The sequence below is a fragment of the Balaenoptera ricei genome, chromosome 8 (genome assembly GCF_028023285.1).
Source record: "Balaenoptera ricei isolate mBalRic1 chromosome 8, mBalRic1.hap2, whole genome shotgun sequence".
Lineage (NCBI taxonomy): Eukaryota > Metazoa > Chordata > Mammalia > Artiodactyla > Balaenopteridae > Balaenoptera > Balaenoptera ricei.
This window is the reverse complement of record NC_082646.1, coordinates 99757741-99772217: the sequence shown is the minus strand read 5'-3', so window position 1 is coordinate 99772217 and position 14477 is coordinate 99757741. Positions and strand designations below refer to the sequence as shown.

At 40.7% G+C, this 14477-nt stretch overlaps 1 protein-coding gene across 7 annotated transcripts in view; it reads left to right on the top strand.

Annotated features, from left to right (window-relative positions):
- Positions 1-14477, top strand: part of AMBRA1 (autophagy and beclin 1 regulator 1) — a 181494-nt gene that overhangs the window by 5187 nt on the left and 161830 nt on the right. The window contains exon 1 of one of the 7 annotated variants that reach the window (XM_059931503.1): positions 13301-13733. The exons of the other annotated variants lie outside the window; for them this stretch is intronic. The gene's annotated coding sequence lies outside the window, so the exon portion shown is untranslated. Of the gene's footprint in view, positions 1-13300; positions 13734-14477 lie in introns of those variants that run through there. 7 annotated transcript variants of the gene reach the window in all.

The following is a 14477-nucleotide window of genomic DNA, read 5'->3' as shown; positions in this document are numbered from 1 at the left end:
GGATTAATATGCATGTTTGATTTGGGGAGAGAATTGGAGTATTTCTGTCTAGCTGACCTGTGAAAACAAGGCAGAAAAATATGTCTTGCCAAACTCTTGAAATAATAGCATAGTGGTCCTGACTCTGGAGCTAGGCAGTCTGGGTCCAAATCACAGTGCCAGTACTTAACTAGCTCTGCGACTTGGGCAAGTTAATTAACCTCTCTGTGCCTCTCCTCATCTGTAGAATATCATACGGTGGTTGTGAGATTTAAATGAGTTGACATATGTAAAGTGTTTAGAATAGCACATAGCACTATATATGCCAGCTGTTATCATTTTCAATATTGTTATAATAAGCTAAAGATTATATGTTCTTCAAAAGCAGAACAGGTAATAGTGATGCTTAGATTGAAGTTTAGGGTCTTTTGAGAAAGCTTGAATAAGGAATAGGAAGTTAAAGCAGCATATTTGTCCTTCCTTCACCTCAGTGTCCTTCAACTTAGAGTGAGAGGATGAGTCTTTACTGGGAAAGAGAAAACCTCCAAAGCAACAGTGTCTGAAAGAGTTCCAGATATTAGATGGAGGGCAAAACTTTGAGGATTTTGTAATATATGTAGCAAAACAGTCTAGAGCTATTTTAGGAACAGAAGAACATTTCTTTGCAAAACAGGTAGAAAATGATAGTATCTGAATTTTACCATTTATTTGAACTGTGATTGGTGCTTGATGGATTTTGAAGAAAGTGATTAAAGTTGTGGAAAAGGGTGATGTTTAGGGAAAAGTCAAAGCCACCAAATCACCTTGGGTAAACATCTGGGAGAGTGAACATATTTTTTGCTTAGTGGTAAAGACTGAGCATCCAGTAGAGTTAGTTTTTCTGTTTGTTTTTTTTTTAAAGATTTATTTATTGATTGATTGATTGCTATGTTGGGTCTTCATTTCTGTGCGAGGGCTTTCGCTAGTTGCGGTGAGCGGGGGCCACTCTTCATCGCGGTGCGCGGGCCTCTCACTATTGTGGCCTCTCTTGTTGCGGAGCACAGGCTACAGACACGCAGGCTCAGTAGTTGTGGCTCACGGGTCTAGTTGCTCTGCGGCATGTGGGATCTTCCCAGACCAGGGCTCGAACCCGTGTCCCCTGCATTAGCAGGCAGACTCTCAACCACTGCGCCACCAGGGAAGCCCCCTGTTTGTTTGTTTTTTAATTATATTTTTGGCTGCGTTGGGTCTTCGTTGCTGCGCGCGGGCTTTCTCAAGTTGCGGCGAGCAGGGGCTACCCTTCGTTGTGGTGCGCGGGCTTCTCATTGTGGTGGCTTCTCTTGTTGCGAAGCACTGGCTCTAGGCACGCGGGCTCAGTAGTCGTGGCTCGCGGGCTCTAGAGTGCAGGCTCAGTAGTTGTGGCTTGCGGGCTCTAGAGTGCAGGCTCAGTAGTTGTGGTGCACGGGCTTAGTTGCTCCGCAGCATGTGGGATCTTCCCTGAGCAGGGCTCAATCCCGTGTCTCCTGCCTTGGCAGGAGGATTCTTAACCACTGCGCCACCAGGGAAGTCCCAGAGTTAGTTTTTTATTACTGTTATCCTTTTATGCATTATAAATTGTGGGTTTCTTCAGTCTTTGCCTTAACTGTTTATGTTTTCATCTCCAAATCTCTATAATATTCCTGCTCTGTCATTTAAAAAAGCCTATTTAATGACTATAGTAGAGTCTGTTTTTTCAGTCGTTCATCCAGTAAATGTCTATTGAATGTTTACCTCTGTAGGAGGTGGTGAGGATACCCTAATAAGAGCTGATCAGAGCCAGTGCTTATTGAAGTGCTTTGCACCAGGTACTGTACTAAGTGCTTTGTGTTGTTGATTCTTTTCATTCTTATAACAACCTTATTTATGGTGTAGGTACTTTGTTTTCCCCATTTTCTAGATGTGGAAATAGTGGCGCAGAGAGGTTAAGCAGTTTGCTCAAGGTCATAGAGCTCGTGCGTGGCAGAACCAGGATTTGAATCCAAGCAGCTTGGCTCCCCTGCTCCTAATCCCTAAATTATACTGATTCTAAACTATCAATACTTTAAACAATTCTAAACTCCTTAAACTACTGCCATTATACCAAGAGTACAGTGAAAAAAATAGACATTGTCCATGCCCTTATGGAGATTATGATCCAGAGGAGAGAGAGGCAGTAAACAAAAAATACACCAGTAGGGACGTCCCTGGTGGTCCAGTGGTTAAGCATCTGCCTTCCAATGCAGGGGACACTGGTTCGATCCCTGGTCGGGGAACTAAGATCCCACATGCCGCGGGGCAACTAAGCCTGCACGCCACAACTAGAGAGAAGCCCACTGCTGCAACGCAACGAAGAGCCCGTGCTGCAACTAAGACTCGATGCAGCCAAATAAATAAATAAATATTTACCAAAAAATACACCCATAAATGTATAATTACAAAGTATGTGAAGTCTTATGATGGAAAAGTAAAAAAGATTATAGCATGGGGACGTGAATTATATTGGAGCTTTGGGGGAGGTTTCTCTGAAGAAGTGATATTTAAGCAGAGACTAGAAGGATGAAAGGGGAAGGGAAGGGAATAGCATGTGTGAAAGCCTTGGGGTGGGAAAGAACTTGGCACATTTGAGAAACTGAAAAAAGACTGGTGTGCTTTGAATACAATGAGCAGTGGGTAAGAATGGGGGGCATAGGATGAGGATAGAGACTTAGGCAGGACTGTGTCAAGGATTTTGGATTTTTTTCCTAGGTATAATCAGAAGCCTTTGAAGGTTTTAAGAATGAGTGTTGTAACCTAATATATGATTTTTAAAAAATTATTCTGGCTACGTTGTGGAAATATTTGAAAATCTGTGGTGGAAAAAATTGGAAATTGTGGAAAATTTGGAAAGAGAGGAACTGGGGAAAGTCTAATAATTAGGATGCCTTATAGTGGTCCAGGCAAAAGATGACAATGGTTTGGATTAGGCTGTAGGCAGAGGAGATGGAGGAAAGTAGAAAGATTCAGTAGATACTTTAGAATTAGGACAGAACGACTTAATGATGGATTGGATATGTGGGAAGAGAGAGGTATCAGGTATGATTCCCAGATTTCTGGCATGAGTATCAGCATCTCAGAAGTTGCCATTTCTGAGGTGGAAACATTGGAGGAGGGGTAGATTTTAACTTGAGTTGGGGAGTGGAATGAAAGCCTCAATTTTAGTCATGCTAAGTGTGAGATATCTGTGAAATAATACAAGTGGACACATCAAGTAAGCAGTCATTGAGCTAACGCTCAAAAGTGGCGCTGGAAATAAATCTGGATGCCCCAGTATATAGGTGTTAACAGTCAAGGAAAATGGATGAGTTTACCCAGACGAAAGGCATGTATAGACTAGGAGTAGAAGAGCGCTTAGGACCAAGCTGCAAGGAATTTAAGAGAAAATCTCAGAAACTGGGAGAGGAGCGTGTTTCAGGGAGGAAGTGATCACCTGTATTTTGTTTGATTTAGCAACACAGAGATCACTGATGATCATAGCAAGAACAGCATTGGAGGAATGTAGGGCCAGAGCCAGATTAAAGTGGGTTTAAGAAGTGGAAAGGGAGGAAGTGGAGATGGTCTGTATATTTAGATTATTACCACGTGTGTCTTCCCATGAGAAGTAAGACTTTAAGAGGAAGTAATATAAGGTCCATGAACATAGGAACAGTACCTTTTCATTTTGTTGTCCTTGCCTGCTTAGCCTTGGTGTCTTGCGAAAAAGTTGTATTAAAGCAGAAAGGGGCAAGGGAATGAGGATATTCGCAAGATGGTGAGATAATGATTCTCATGGTCTTTATATGTGGCCTCGGAGTTTAAGGCTTTATGTACTTTTTAGCTTTGCTATCATTAGCCTTTCTGTTTTCACCGCCCTACCTAATGGATATTTTGTATTTTAGTATTATTGGTTTGGATTTTTTTTTATTATTACTATATTTATTAACCACCTGCTTTGAGCAAGCACTTTTTCTTTTTTTTTTTTAAGTTAATTAATTAATTAATTTTTGGCTGCGTTGGGTCTTCGTTGCTGCACGGGCTTTCTCGTTGCAGCGAGCGGGGTCTACTCTTTGTTGCGGTGCGCAGGCTTCTCATTGCAGTGGCTTCTCTTGTTGTGGAGCACAGTAGCTCTGGGTGCACGGGCTTCAGTAGTTGTGACATGAGGGCTCAGTAGTTGTGGCTCACGGGCTCTAGAGCACAGGCTCAGTAGTTGTGGCGCATGGGCTTAGTTGCTCCGCGGTGTGTGGGATCTTCCTGAACCAGGGCTCGAACCTGTGTCCCCCGCATTGGCAGGCCGATTCTTAACCACCGTGCCACCAGGGAAGCGCCAGTTTTGGTTTTTAAAGTTCATTCCTTACCTTTATCTTTTTCTTACTGCTTTCCTATGGTCATTATTGCTATAGCAAATTAGCTGATATGCTTGGTTATTTACTTTATTTCCCTTTATTCATTCACTTATTTATTGGCTCTTGTTTCCATATGGGATACTATATAATTATAACTCTAGACTTTATTTTGTTTTCTATTTTGTTTCCCATTTACATATTCTTTGTTCAAAGTCTAATTGGCTATATTGAAGTAATATTAAACATTTTGGCTACCATTCTGCCTAGAATTTTATATGACTTCCCTGGGAAGGGTAAGCATTTTATGGTAATTGTGCCCATTAGTTCTCCTAGCATTCTTTTTTTTTTTTCTTTTAAAATAATTTATTGAGGTATAATTCACATAACACAAAATTAACCATTTTAAAGTGAACAACAGTTCAGTGGCATTTGCACAGTGTTGTGCAACCACCACCTCTATCTAGTTCCAAAACATTTCCATCATTCCAAAGTAAATTCTCTTTCCAATTGAGCAGTTTCTCTTCATTTCCCCCTTCCACTAGCCCCTGGAAATGAGCAATCTGCATTCTGTCTCTATGGATTGATATATTTTGGATATTTCATATAAGTGGAATCATCTAGTATGTAACCTTTTGTGTATGTATAGACCATAATTTGTTTATCCATTCATCCATTAATGAACTGTTTAGACTGTTTCCACCTTTTGGATATTATGAATAGTGCTACTGTAAACATGCATGTGCATTTACTTGTTTCAGTTGTTTTGGGTATGTACCTAGGAATGGAATTACAGAGCCCTATGGTAATGTAATTGTTATGATTCTTCCTAAACCATAGGGATCAAAGCCAACATCTGCAGTTTCTGTAGAGTGTGTGATGTGAGAGTTGTTGGCTTAGATTGGGATTGAGAATCTCTTTTCGTGTGTTTAACTTTTTGAGGAATTGAGTTCTCCTTTACTCATTTTGTTATTTGCATTTTACTGATGGGATAATTGAGGTACAGCATCTGCATGGTTTTAACTTCATATCTTCTTCAGAGCAAGTCAGTGATGGAACTGGGAATTTCAGACTCTTAATCACGTTCTTTGTCTAGGTGACCCACTGAAAGCCATGTGGCATTTACATGAAGCTGTTTGAAATACGTTTCCTATATTTTATAGTCTCTTGAAGTATTGTTCAGGTGGCGTTAAGCAGATGTTCTCTTTCCATAGTGGAGAAGACAAGAGGGAATGTGTTTTAATTGCAACGGAAAAGATATAGTTTACAAATTAGAAGGAACTTCCTGACTACAAGATACTGGAATGTTACCAAGGAAGGTTGTGAAATATCTTTCCCAAAGACTTTGTAACTGTCTTTCTAGGATGATTTAGGTGTGCACTTGTTAAGAAATGAGGGAGATGACAAAGATGACTTCCTGAGGTCCCTGGTAACCGCAGGAAATAGTTGTTTGATGGTTAATCAAACAGTATCTCTGGCATTTTAATGAGTATATTTTCATTTTCCTTATGAAGAAATAATCATTAGAGAGTAGGTGAATTGCTCAAGGTCTCCTGGTAAAATAGATTAGCATTCTGAATCTTCTTAGCTCCCAAGTTGAATGCTTAGGGATGTGTTCTTTATTGTAAATGAGTCTTTTCATGGCTGTATGATGTATTATTGTTATAATTCTTCCTAAACTGTAGGGGTCAAAGCCAACACCTGCAGTTTCCATAAAGCTGATAATTTGAGGGTTGTTGGTTGGGCTTAGATTGGGACTGAGAACCTCTTTGCTGTGAAAATGGATTTAGTCTCCTGTTACACATATAGAAAAGGGAACACATTATCAGTAACAGACTAAAGTAATAGATTCTTTTTTTTTTTTTCTTTACAGTTAATAGATTCTTAATGACTAGTTTAGGAAGGACCAGGTTTAAGTTGCTTAGGTGAAGGTGCACACGACATCAGCATATTTTTGGTTTGTAATGCCTGGAGAAATAGAAGCCAGAAGATGGGCAAATGAACATTAGATTCTGTTGTAGAACATGAACATAAAAATACTCATTAAATGCAATATTAAGTAGCCAATTTAAATGCTCAGCTCAGGAAGTGCTAAATTTAAGGTGCTCAGAATAACATTAACTCATTCACCTGACACTTGCGGTCTGCATTATGGTAACTCATAAGGGATCTCAGGTCTATTATCAACATTGTGCTTTGAGATCCATGGGTCATTGACTGACTGGGAAACTAAGCTGGGGTATTACCATTGGTACCTTTTTTTTTTTTTTTAAACGTTTCTTTAATTAATTAATTAATTTATATTTTTTATGTTTGGCTGTGTTGGGTCTTCGTTTCTGTGCGAGGGCTTTCTCCAGTTGCGGCGAGCGGGGGCCACTCTTCATCGCGGTGCGCGGGCCTCTCGCTATCGCGGCCTCTCTTGTTGCGGAGCACAGGCTCCAGACGCGCAGGCTCAGTCGTTGTGGCTCACGGGCTTAGTTGCTCCGCGGCATGTGGGATCTTCCCAGATCAGGGCTCGGACCCGTATCCCCTGCACTGGCAGGCAGATTCTTAACCACTACGCCACCAGGGAAGCCCACCATTGGTACCTTTAATGAAGGGTTTATTAAGTTTGTTTATTTTAGTTGAGCTGTGGGAACATTTACTTGTTTACTTCTTTGCTACTGAAAATACCATCAAGTATATTTTATTGAGCTTTCTTGAATTGGCAACAACTGCTACCTCTGCAGGATTAAAGAGGGGGGAGCCAACTTTCCAATACTTACTGTGTGCTGGGAAGTTTATATTTGTTCCTCCATGTAATGTTAATAACAAACCTATGAAGTGGATGGTGGTCTCTCTGTTGTAAAGGACAAGAAAAAGTGATCCCTCATGAGGGGTCTCAGGTCTGTTATCAGAATCGTGCTTTGAGGTCCACTGGTCCTCATACAGATGGTGAGTGGGAAAGCTGAGATGGAGAAGGCAGCCTTCTGTATTAAGCTAGTGTTTTCTTTGGAGGTGCCTAAGGGATGGCCATGAGAGTAAGGAAGAGCTTTGGTTCTCCCATTCTGCTTAAACCAGAGCAGCTCAACTTTGATCTCTTTTATATTTTAGTGTTTTCACGTAAGATTGCATTTGGAAAAAGGGTTTTGCTTCTATAAAAACAAAAAAAAGGAAAGGAAGAAAACATGGAAGACCGCTGTGGAATCATGAAATAAATTAGTTAAGACAACCTGAAGATTGAAAAGGTGGCTAATTACATAACTGCCGATCAGGAAATTATGTCAGAGTTTGAAGTGACTTGATGTCACAGCCACATGTGCAGTGCAGTTATTCTGTTCTTAGGGAGCATAGGATAGTGGGAAAAGAGCATGGACTCTAGAGTTTAAATTCTAGCCCAGCCTCTGGGTAGCTGTGGAATTTGGGGATTCTTCTTTAAACCTGGTGTGCACCAGTATACAGTACAACACCTATCTTTCAAGAGTTGTCGTAAGGATAAGAAATATCATGTAAATACTGTGAGTGCCTGGCTCATAGTCGTATCCCCCCCAATACTAGCTATTGCTAAGATGATGATGATGTTGATGATGGCAATTTTTTAGTGTATTAACACTGCCTTCCCAAATGCCTGAAGAGCTTCTGCCTTATCAAGGATAGGCAGTCCTTTACCTCTGTATATATGTATCTCATCATGCTTAGCATGTCTGTTTTTGATAAAGTTCATCTTTAAACTGCACATGATTCATGAATGCATCTATCATTGATGAAATGAGAAAACTTGAACATCACTAAGTTTTTCATTGGACTTAAAAGAAAGAAGCAGGAGTGGAAAGGAACTCTGTACAATGAGTTGAGAGACGTGGGCTTTTGTCTGAGAGCTGCCCTTAGTGAGTCTTGTAACAATGGACAAGTGAATTTACCTTTTTAAGTCTCTATGTTCAAAATGATGTCTAAGTCACTTTTAACTCTGCACATCCATGATTTCACCAAAAAGGTTAATTTCTTTTCATTGCCAAAATTTCAAAAAATTACAGCATTAAGGAGCTTTCTGCTGATTTGAGCTGGCAGCTTCTGTTCATACTAATTGAGCATGTCTGGGGCAGTGTTTTGTATAGAAGGACATTGCAGACCTTTTGCCAGAGATCACGAAGAGAAATATGTGACTTGTAGAATATGAGTGGAATTGAAACTAAGAACAATTGTAAGGAAGCTAATGTCACTTGATTTTGGGAGGAGAGCTGGATTCTTCAAACCCACAGCACTTTGTACTTCCTTGAGGGTAACACTTGCCACATATCAACATGGCAGTTACAGTTACAGTATATTGCAGTTGCAGTTTGAAAGCTCTTTGAGGTTGGAGGCCTTTTCTGTGTTGTGTTTGTTTGTTTTTACCTCTCTCTCACTGTCACCTATGATAGGTCCTGGCACATAATATAGTCCCCCCAGACATGCTAAATGGAAAAAAAAGGTTGAATCAAAGTCAGCAGACATTTAGAAAATGGATTCTGCCTAAATACACTTATTAAACTTATTCAGTCTCTTCTGTTGGCATGTGATATTACAGAAAAACCTGATAAAGTGGAAAAAGCACTTGTCTTGTACCTTTGAATGCCAGCTTTACCACTTGCTGGCTGTTTGATCATGGGCAAGTAATTTCACATCAAGCCAGGTTTTGGTCCGTAAAATGGTAGTGGGGTAGGAGGGGGCTCTAGAGATACAGTACATAAAACATTAAGCGCTTAATAGTGGTAGTTGCTGTTTTACAAATGGGTGTCTTAAATGTTATCAACAATATATTTTGCACTTCTGCTTGAAGGAGGAATACATTTTCAGGGAAGTTTGTTTGCTATGGCTTCAGTATGTGGGAGAATTATCCCCCCTTGCAGTTTTCTGCTGAAAAGAAATCATTTAGCATTTCTTCCTCCATGGGCCCCCGGGATGGTTCCATGGAGGAGGCAGAGAGGGGGATGGGATCCTCGAAGAGCTGCTGAAGACCTTGTATTTTTTGCAGATCTCTTTAGAATGCTACTTGTATATTGTGCTCTCACTGAATGCACCTGGCTCAGCTATGGCACATTAGCACGGTAAACATTTGTCAGATTTGCCCTAGTCAGAAAATTTTCTATACCTGCCATCCTGCTTGGCACTTAAAAATTTTTTTTTTTTTTTTTTTTAGCTCTCTATGATATAGGGATGATGGGTGAAGAAGGTAGGCTGCAGGGTAATGTGTAGTATGTATGATCCCATTTTGATACAGTAAACAAAAAGTATTAAATGCATGCCTGTTTGTATGAACAGTGAGTTTGCATGGTTATCTCAAGAGGGAGGGAATGGGACAGGTAGGGAAAGAGATTGACCACAGACTATTGTTTTACTTGTTACAAGAGGCACGTGTTGCCTTCATTTCTGATTAAACTTTTTGTTTACAGATTATTGTAGGTTTACATGCAGTTGTAAGAAATAACAGTGAGATAGATCCTGTGTGTCCTTTACCCAGTTTTCCCCAATGGTAACATCTTACAGAACCATAGTATACTGTCACAACTTGGGTATTGCCATTGACACAGTCAAGATACAGAACATTTCCATCCCACAGGATCTCTCCTGATGCCATTTTATAGCCACTGCTGCTCCCCCCCCCCACCAAATCATAATGATCTGATAGTACAGTGGATAAAGTTGCAATAAAGTTTTTGTGCAGATGATCAAGGGAAAATACCCCCTGGGGAAGATGGCCCATCTCCCACTCCCCCGGCCCTATCTGTCCCTGGCAACCTGTCATTTCCAGAATGTTATGTGGGACTTCCCTGGTGGCGCAGCAGTTAAGAATCTGCCTGCCATTGCAGGGGACATGGGTTCGATCCCTTGTCCGGGAAGATCCCACATGCCGCGGAGCAACTAAGCGCATGCGCCATAACGACTGAGCCTGTGCTCTAGAGCCTGGGAGCCACAACTACTGAAGCCCGCGTGCCTAGAGCCCGTGCTCTGCAAGAAGAGAAGCTACCGCAGTGAGAAGCCCGTGCACTGCAACAAAGAGTAGCCCCCGCTCGCCGCAATAAGAGAAAGCCCACACGCAGCAACGAAGACCCAACGCAGCCAAAAATAAAATTAATTAATTAATTAAAAAAAAGAGAATGTTACGTGAATAAAATCATATAGTGTGTAACCTTTTTTTTTTTTCTTAATTAAAAAAAATTTTTTTTTTGGCTGCGCTGCCGGTTATGCGATCTTAGTTCCCTGACCAAGGATTGAACCCAGCCCAGGCAGTGGAAGTGCTGAGTGCTAAACACTGGACTGCCAGGGAATTCCCAGTATGTAACCTTTTGGATTGGCCTTTTTCAATCAGTGTAATTCCCTGGAGAGTCATCCAAATTGCATGAATCAATAGTGCTCCTTTTTTAAAAAAAATATTTATTTACTTATTTATTTATTTGGCTGTGCGGGTCTTTAGTTGCAGCATGCAGGATCTAGTTCTCTGACCAGGGATGGAACCTGGGCCCCCTGCATTGAGAGTGCAGAGTCTTAACTGCTGGAACACCAGAGAGGTCCCAGTGCCCCTTTCTTTTTAATTGCTGAGTAGTATTCCATGGTTTGGCTATACTTCAGTTTGTTTAATCACTTGCCCATTGAAGAACATCTGAGTTTTTTCCCAGTTCTTGACTGTTACTGATAGAGATGCTGTGGACTTTTGTGTACCTTTTTTTGTGCGAACATGCGTTCTCTGGGGTAAATGCCATGTGGTATGTGTTGCTTTTTTTTTTGGCTATGCTGTGCCACATGTGGGATCTTGGTTCCCCAGTCAGGGATCGAGCCCGTGCCCCCTGCATTGGGAGCTTGGAGTCTTAACCACTGGACCACCAGGGAAATTCCTGTATTGCTCCCCCGCCCCCCTTTATTGATTGATTGATTGATTGATTGATTGGCTGTATTGGGTCTTAGGTGCGGCACGCGGGACCTTCGTTAAGGCATGTGGGATCTTTTTTGTCGTTGCGGCGCACGGGCTCTTCGTTGCATCATGAGAGCTTCTCTCTAGTTGTGGCGTGCGGGTTGTCTCTCTCTAGTTGTGGCACGTGGGCTCTGTAGTTGTGGCGTGCAGGCTCCAGAGCGCGTGGGCTCTGTAGTTTGCGGCACGTGGGCTACCTCATTGAGGTGTGCGAGCTCAGTAGTTTGGCGCGAGGGCTTAGTTGCCCCGCGGCATGTGGGATCTTAGTTCCCCGACCGGGAATCGAACCCGCGTCCCCTACATTGCAGGATGGATTCTTTACCACTGAACCACCAGGGAAGTCCCTGTATTGCTTTTTTAAATTAAAAAAAAAAAAAAAGGAAAAAAATGAGAGGTAAAACAACTAATTATATGATTGCCTTTCAAAGTACATATTCAAACCCTACGTTCTTGGTGTACATAACTTATTTATGTTGATTTCTGGTGTTTTGCTCTAGCAACAAGGCAATAATAATAATGCTGTAGTTTTCCTTGTTTCTTTCAACTGATGAGCTGTGTATTTATTACAAATAATAATTAACACTCACAACCTACCAGGAGGCAAGTAATGGTTAGCGCTGGTGTGGTTAACTCCTTTATAGATAGGGAGGTGGAGGCATGGGTATTGTGGAATTTGCCTAAGGTTATAGCACTGTGTTCTGACTCAGATTCATTCAGATTTATTCCTTCTCTTTCTGTCTCCTGAATTAAATAACTCTTTGTAATTTTGACCTAGGTGTGAGGACACGAAAAGGGTTTTTTTCTGTATCTGAGGTTTAGTGCTTGTTCTATAGAAGCAATATAGTATAGTGGTTAGAGTATGCACTTTAGCATCTGATTTTTTTTTTTTCTTAAGTCTTTAATGAATTTGTTACAATATTGCTTCTGTTCTATGTTTTGGTTTTTTGGCTCTGAGGCATGTGGGATCTTAGCTCCCTGACCAGGGATCGAACCCGCTCCCCCTGCCTTGGAGGCAAAGTGTTAACCACTGGACTGCCAGGGAAGTCCCATCTGATTTGATTTTGAATCTCTCCTCCACATGGACAAATCATTTAACCTCTCTCTAAGCCTCAGTTTTGTGACTTGTAAATGGGGATAATGATAGTACTTATCTTCATAGTGTTGCTGTGAGAAGTAAATGAGATAATGTGTGGAAAAGTGCTTAGCACTGTCAGGTGTATAGCACATATTCAGTGAATGTTCGATAAAAGTATTGCTTTAAATATATGTGTTATATTCTGCCACTGGGCTTGTCTTTATCAGTTGGTGGATGATTGGATAAATATTGGGATCTTACTGCCATGTACTTGTAAGGCTTTAAGATTGCTGTAACTTTTGAGGTAAGAATACTTTCTTTGAATGCTATTTCAAATTTAGTCTTATATATAATTATTTAAAAATAGGAAGTGATGTTGGATTATATTTATTGTAGTATTAGTTTGTATGAAAATATTTTAAAGTTTCTCCTGAGTTATTCATATTTTCTCAGGCTCATAGTCATAGAAAACTAGAATGTGATTCTGAACTGTTGATTTCCTTCCTTTAATCTATCCCCCCCAAAAACATTACTTTTCATATTTTCTTCCTAACATTTATCAGTACTTGAAAGTGTCATCATTTTTTTAATTACATAAATAATCACATAAGCTCCTTGAGGGCAGGTATGTTCTCATTCGCTGTAGTATCCTCAGTGCCTAGAATAGTGCTGAGTACATAGATACTCAGTAAACACTTGCTGGCTGTCTGTTATTGCTTTTGCATCTTTCCAGTCCCCCTTAAGTGTTTTTTATTTGGGAAGTAGGGGAAATACAATCCAACTTCTAGTCAGAGCTTAAAATGACTAGGTTCTTAAAATCCAGTGCCTTATTTTGATTGGCTGAGAAATGTGATTGGCAAGGTAGAAGGGCATCTGGACCTTTTAGCGTAAGAGCTCTGCATTTAATAATTTGACTTCTCCTTTTCCTGAAGCCTTGAGGGAAATTTTTCCTTTCCCTATTCTAGTCAGCCAAGAACCTGACCTGGGCTGACTCTAACATTGGAGAACACTGAACACAGTATCTGCTGAGCCAAGGACTGAGAGTCAAGCTCTGATACTATCTGAAGGAAAAGCCTGAATTCAAATCCTGCTTTGCCTACTGACTCATCTTGCAAACCTAGATGAATTTCTTAACCTCTTCCAGGTTTAAATTTTCTTATTTGTCTGGTGAGTAATCTTACCTGTCTGGGCTTGTGAGGATACCTGGCTTAACGTTCTCAAAGCTTTTTACAGTACTGTTGCTGTGGCTCCAGGAGTTTCCAGGAACTACTGGGGGCAGTGTGGTACTCCGGGAGGAGAGCTGGACTCTTTTTCCCAAAGACTACGCAGAAAACAGAAAGATGTGATCCTTCGTGATTTGAAATCGGCTCTACTTCAGCCTCCTAATGTTGTTGGTGGATGAAAGGTATGTTGTTGCCAAAGCCATTAGGCCTGTTTGCCTGAGGCAGCTGGGGTCAGTTCCCATTTCTGGGGTTAAGCTGTTTTCATCTCTGTGAAATTTCTTCCATCAAAAGCTACTCTTTTATTTTTTCTTTCTTTCTTTTTTGCCTGCGAGTAGGAAATCTCTTGCCATTTTTGTGCACTTAGCAGTAGCCTTCCTGGTCCTGATTCTGTTGATAGCTTGGGACTCAAAAATTGAGCTTCAATTTCTTTTTGGTTCAGTGGTTTCCTCTGTGTTCTTCCTTGAGTTTTCAGGGGTTCTCAGCTCACTGTTTTCCCCAGAAGAGTTTTCAGGTGAAGCTTCATTTCTTTTCTCTTTATTCTTCTGAGGTAAGTGAGAGTAAGGAAGATTGTCAGTCTCAAATTTGGGTCTTATGGCTTTTTGTTTCTAGCTTTGATCATACTTTGTTTTTGAGCGTAAACTTTACTATGTTGCAGACATTAGGTTATATCATTGTGAGTTACTTTAGGAAGCCATAGTCAGCAAAATCTATAGCAGAAAAGCTGGTGTTTTTTTCCTCCCCTTCATTATAATAACAGTCACTAGAATTTATTTAGTTTTATATCTTCAAAGCATTTTGGAAAGTTGTTAGCTTATTTGTGATATACCCTGTAGTGGTCTGCCTTACACTGAGTTTATATATAAAAAACACCCTGGGGGGTGTAGATATGAGAAAAAGAGGTTACATTGCTTGCTTATCTCTTGGTA